The sequence below is a fragment of the Macrotis lagotis genome, chromosome X (assembly GCF_037893015.1).
Source record: "Macrotis lagotis isolate mMagLag1 chromosome X, bilby.v1.9.chrom.fasta, whole genome shotgun sequence".
In the NCBI taxonomy this organism is placed as follows: Eukaryota; Metazoa; Chordata; class Mammalia; order Peramelemorphia; family Peramelidae; genus Macrotis; species Macrotis lagotis.
This window is the reverse complement of record NC_133666.1, coordinates 46,358,018-46,364,396: the sequence shown is the minus strand read 5'-3', so window position 1 is coordinate 46,364,396 and position 6,379 is coordinate 46,358,018.

Here is a 6,379-nt window from a genome sequence, read left to right as displayed (position 1 = left end):
TACTTTCCCATATTCCATCCTTTCTTTCTCCCTCTCTCCCTTTCTTCCATCTCTCTCCATGTTTTTTCCTTTGATCTTCCCTCCTACGTCATCCATTCTTTCCTTCAATTCCTTTTTCATATCTTCTTCCTTTCTTCATTCCTATCTCCATTCCCTTTCTTCCTTTCCTCTCCCTGTACCTCTTCTTTACTTCTCTATCCCTCTCTTCTTCCTCTTTTCTGCCTTCCTCTCTCTCTATCCCCCACCTATTCTGTACTCTTGTGTGTCTCTCCATTTTGTTTTGCTTTGTTTTGTTCTTTTGCCCAAGATCACACAGCTAGGTAATTATTAAGTGTCTGAGGCAGGATTTGAACTCAGGTACTCCTGACTCCAGGTCTGGTGCTCTATCCACTGTGCCTCCTAGCTGCCCCTATACATTTTTATATACAAATTATATATATATATATATATATATATATATATATATATATATATATATATATATATAGATATATAGATATATGGATGAGATCTGTGATTAATTGGTATAGGTCAATCCCAGTGGAGGAGGCTCCCTCTACCGATGCAAGTTGGTACTTTTTCTAAAGTATAAAGTCTGAAAAAATCGCTTATAAATATAAAATAATTTTGTGTGTGGGAGAGCAGGAATACTTGAATAAGGAACAGGATAGAAACTCCAAAGTCCTCCTGTAGGAGTTATTGCTTCAGTTGTGCTTTTACAGAATAGAGATAGCACCTCCTCCTACCTGGTGCTTGTGATGCTCAATTATGATGATGTATTTAAAGGGTATTACAAAACTTGAGGTGCGTAGAAGTGCTTGCTTGGGATGGTGATATAATTCTACAAGTAATGAATACAGATTTTGGAGCTCAAGATCCTCTCAAATTTGGGACTGGTGACTCTAGGAGTCAAGAGCTGTCCAATTCACCTACATATACCTTCATAAACTCCAGTCAAATCAGTCACCATGACCTGGTGGACCATGGCCCAAATTTTCCACCTTGTCTTAGGACTGAAATTCTCCCTGGAATGCTCTCTGACACTATCAATTTCTGCCTGTTAAAATTCTTCTTGTCTTTAAGGTCCAGTTCAAATGCACACCCTTTATAAGAAGAAGCCTTCCTTATTTACCCTTAATCAGAAAGGTCTTCTCCCTCCTCTGAACTCCCGTAACTCTTGTCTCTTATGGTAGATATCATGTACCCTGCAGCTAGGGGGCACAATGGGTAGAGTATTAGTGTTGGAGTGAGGAATATCTTATTTGCAATCAGACCTCTGGCCACCTATTAGCTGTATAACCTTCAGCAAGTCACTTAACTGCTTTCTGTCTCAGTTTCTACAATTTAAAAATGAGTATAATAATATTACCTACCTCCCAGGGTTGTTGTGAGTATTAAATGAGATAATATTTCTAAACTATTTATTGCCTGGCACATGTTAGGTGCTGAATAAATATTTGTTTCCTTCTTGGTTTCTTCATTTGAAAAATGGAGGATCTGGACAAAATGATCTCTAGAGACCTTACAAGTTCTAGGTCTAGAATCCTATTAGGGAAGAAAGGAGAAGGGAATGAGTATTTAAATGCTTATAGGGTCCTAACCCTATGGTCCTATAAATGTGCAAGGTGGAGAAATTAAAGCAACGACTATTCCTTTTTATAATTCCTATAGGCCAGTTCAAGGTCACTTCTCTTAGTCTAAGAAACTCAGAATCTAGTTGACTCTTGCTATTGCAGTAGGTAGGCAGCTCTTCTGAAATCAAATTTCTCCTGACATTAAAAGAAAAGGATTAAATAGTCCATTGGGGCAGTCCCTTGTTGTCAACCTTGGGGCAACTGGATATTAGAACAGAACAGCTGGCTCCAGGCCAACACAGAAGTTATCAGCTCTAGACAAAGCATTTACCCTTGTGGTTGAAGTTAGCTGGCTCTGTCCATGGTACTGTTCTGTTTGACAATTTCATCAATGAGTTTCAAGAAAGCTTAGTTGGCATGCTTACTTAATTTGTAAATCATATGAATCTTGGAGGGATAGCTAACATATTGTATGACAGACTCAAGATCCCAAAGGATCTCAACAGGCTGATTTTAATAAGTTGAAACTGAATTGGGATAAATATAAAGTCTTCTATTTGAGTTAAAATAGTAGTTGTCTAAATACAGTTTGGGAAAGACATGAGTTCTTAAACTTGGAGCTATAAGGGAGTTGAGAGTTATAGCTAGATTATAGCTTATATGAACCAGTCTGGGGGTTTTAAGCATAACAAGCAAAGCACTAGGTAGCAGCAAAAACGTGAACTCATGTTAACTTATTTAACTAAAGTTAACTCATGTGGAACTCTCTGTGTTGAGAATACATGAATCCAGGCCAAAGCCAGCACTTTGTACACAAAACAATGATGGCTCAGGGGACTCTTATTAGGGCAACAACTCATTTTTTATTGGGATTTGTTATTTTATTTTTCCCAATTACATGTAAAAACAATTTTAGCATTTTTTTAAACTTTTGAGTTCCACATTCTTTTCCTCTCCTCCCCCTTCATGGAGAAAGCAAGAGATTTGATATAGATTATACATGTGTAGTCATAAAAACATATTTTCATATTAGTCATGTTGTGAAAGAAAACACAGACCAAAAAACTCAAGAAAAATATGGTAAAAAAGGATGCTTCAATCTGCTTTCAGATTCCATTGGTTCTTTGTCTGGAGGTGGATAACATTTTTCATTACAAGTCCTTCTGAATTCTTTTGGATCATTGTGGTGCTGAAAATAGCCAAGTCATTCACAGTCAAGCATCATACATTGTTGTTTCTGTGTACCTTGTTTTCCTGGTTCTGCTCACTTCACTTTGCATCAATTCATATAAATTTTCCTATGTTTTCATGTGAATATCCTCCTCATCATTTCTTATAGTACAATAGTATTCCATCCCAATATACTACAACTTGTTCAGCCATTCCACAAATTATGGACATCCTTTCAATTTCCAGTTCTTTGAGGGTGGTAACTTTATTATCACAGATTGCAACTCTTTTATAACTCAATGGGTCAGTAGTATTAAGGAGTTGCTTAACTCAAGGATAATCAAGACAAAATGACACAGCTCCAATGTCTCCTGTTGTCTCCTGAAATACAGTGAACTCAACTCAAAAGCACTGTTCACCATAACCACAATGCCCACTGCCTCTTACCAGACCCTTTTTCACATTCTGTTCCTTCTATGCTACGCTTTCTCATTTCCAAACAACTTCTGGGCTCTCCTTCCATCAGTGTTAAGATCCCTTCCTACTTCTTGTCTCTCCTAGATGTTCCCTAGAGAGGCTAGCACAGTCGACTCCTCCTTCAGTGGTAAGGTTGTATCTGGTGCCACTCTGCTCTCCAGGCCTATGGTGGCCCAGTTTTTTTTGACATTGGACAAGGTGCTGTGCTGAGGCTAAGGTTGAAGATAATAATGTAGAAGGACCAATTTGGAGCTATGATTGAGTAGAGGGGGGCATAGTGATTAATTCCATTTTAGAATGTCTCCATTTTAGTTTAAATGCGCAATCTTATCTAAAGCTCCTATATAATGTCTTTCCTTATCTTAGTTCTTATCCAAGGACAACTGAAAACTCAAAAGAGAGGCAGTATGACTTAGGAAATGAAACTTGGAGCCAGAAGTTCAATACTTCCTTAGATACTTACTAGTTCTGTCATCCTAAGCAAGTCATTTAACTGCTCTGTGCCTCAGTTTTCTTATCTGAAGGCTTCTAAAGCCTTTCCAGTTCTAAAATCTATGGATAATAATCCAGAGTCTTCTCTGCTTCAGACCCTTAGGGTGGATTAGAAAGTCTCTGCCTCTCCTGATACAAAGCAAACTTCTCCCAAGCCCAGTGACTAACTGATTGTCAAGCTAGACAACTATTTATTTCTTGTATACTATAAGTACCTGTAGGAAATGGCTCAGGTTTAGAAACCTGCTTGCCCCATGAAGACATTTCTGTATATGGTAATTGATATTTTCATCTGTTTTGGCTTATAACTATGGACCAAAGTAGTCCTTTATTGACTTCTGTTCTAAATTGTAAATAATAGGTTTTCTTTTATGACCATGATTTCATTTGGAGAGATCAAAAGGTCCTCTCTTCTAACATATTCCCTCCACAAGCCTATCCTAGGACCTGAAATTCCAACCATTTGGGTTCCTCATTTGGATGAGGGTGTTTTTGCCTCCATAACCTAGTTCCTGGCTAAAATATATGTTACATAGGAAGGATAAAACAAGTTATTCATCTGTATCCACAAAACATGAGAATGGAGAATTGTTTATCAAATTAGCTATCTGTCACTCAGAAGAGAGAAGTGTAGATGCCAACTCTTAACTTTTTCTTGTTTGGGTACAAAAATAGGAGGTGAAGATCCACCACAGAATCTTAAGAGACAGAGGTATACATGGAGGAGGGTACCTGCAGGGCCATACCTTACAGGTGGTGACCTAGTATGATGTGTGTATATGTAAATGACAAGACATGAATGAATCTTGTAAGACATTTTGCATAATTTCACTCATATTCGGGGGGGGGGTCAGTGAGTGACAGTGGACTGGATTGAGACTTGACTTTCATGATGACTAGGGCATCAAGAAGCTACTGTGTGAAAGAGCCCAGAGTCAGAGAAGAATTGTCATTTTTAGAGGATTGAGGAATGGAGAATTTCCACATTTCCATATATTCTTTGTTTTTTGTTTTTTCTTTACACTCTTTCCTGAACTAGAACAAGAAATTAGTCCAAAAAGTTCAAGATGCCCTTCTGAGGACCACAGTGACCCACAACATGGACTACTGCTACCTGAAAGAATCTCTCTTTTAGAAATGAGAATGCTTTAAGGAGAAGGAGGAGGAGGGGGGTATATTCTCAGAGAACAGACTGATCTGTGAATAGCGCAGCACATGTACTCTAAGACTACATCTTATCTCTTCCCAGTGGAGGTCACTGAATGAGGCAGATGCTTCCAGCTGCATGGAAAAGTTGCTCTGCCCCAGGGCTGTCCAACCTGCCCCCTCGCAGAGCCATCATCCATTTACCACTCTAAACCTTAGCTAATTCATTCTGCTGTAGCTCTCAACATTCCCTATATAGGGACAATAGTCTGGTTTTTGCAAAGAGCTGTTGGAGATCAGCACCTTGGACAGAGCATGAATTTAGCTGATGGCCCTGGATCAGTAATCCTATAGCTCTCCTAATCTCAAAACTAAAACTATTCTCCCCCCCCTCCTTCCTCCCTAAAACTAACCAAACAAAAACCTCAAACTCCATACTCCTAGTCTTGCTCCTGAACTTCCTGCATCTCTATTGACTTCTTAGACAAAGTGGGTGTTCCATAGGTATCGCCAGCTCAACATGTCTTGATCTCTTATACAAAATGGATGTTCCATAGGTATCTCCAAATCAACATGTCTAAAACAGAGTTCATGATCTTTCTCCCTTAAATTCTCCTTCTCGGGGTGGCTAGGTGGTATAGTGGATAAAGCACCGGCCTTGAAGTCAGGAGTACCTGGGTTCAAATCAGGTTTCAGACACTTAATAATTACCTAGCTGTGTGGCCTTGGGCAAGCCACTTAACCCCATCTGCCTTGCAAAAACCTAAAAAAAAATTCTCCTTCTCTCCTAACTCCACACTTATCGTGTGGGATACCACCCTTCTCTCAGTTACTAAGGTTTGAAACCTAGCTGTCATCCTGGATTTATTCTCCCCTATGTTATTATCTTCTTCTCTCACTTATCCAATCAACTGCCAAATCTTGTTTCTATTTCCCCAATATCTTTTGCATCTGTCTACTTCTCACTACTCACACAGCCCCCACCTTGGCTCAGGTCCTCATTATTACTCCTGGATTATTGCAATAGCCTTCCAATTTGTCTCCTTACCTCTAGTATCTACCAACTCCATCCATTCTTTACTCAGCTGCCAAAGTGACTTTCCTAAAGCATAGGTTTGAACACGTTAGTCCACTGCACAATAAATTCCAGTGGCTCCCTATTATCTCTAGAATCCGATATAAAGTTCTCTATTTGGCTTCTAAAGTCCTCCTATTTTTCTAATCTGAGACATTCTTCCCCTTCCCACACTCCACAGTCTAACTAAACTGAGCTAGTTGTGCTTTCTCACACAAAACTCTCCATCTCTTGTCTTCTTGTCTTTGCATTGATTGTTTCACATGTCTGGAACGTGCTCCCTCCTCTCCTCTTCCTCTTAGAATCCCTTATTTCTTTCAGACAATTGTTCAAGTGATACCTTCTATATAAAGTCTCTGCTTATTCCTCCAGCTGTTATGCCCTCCCCATCCAAATTTTATGTTATTTTTACATTCCATTTCTTATCATGTATATGTTGTCTCCC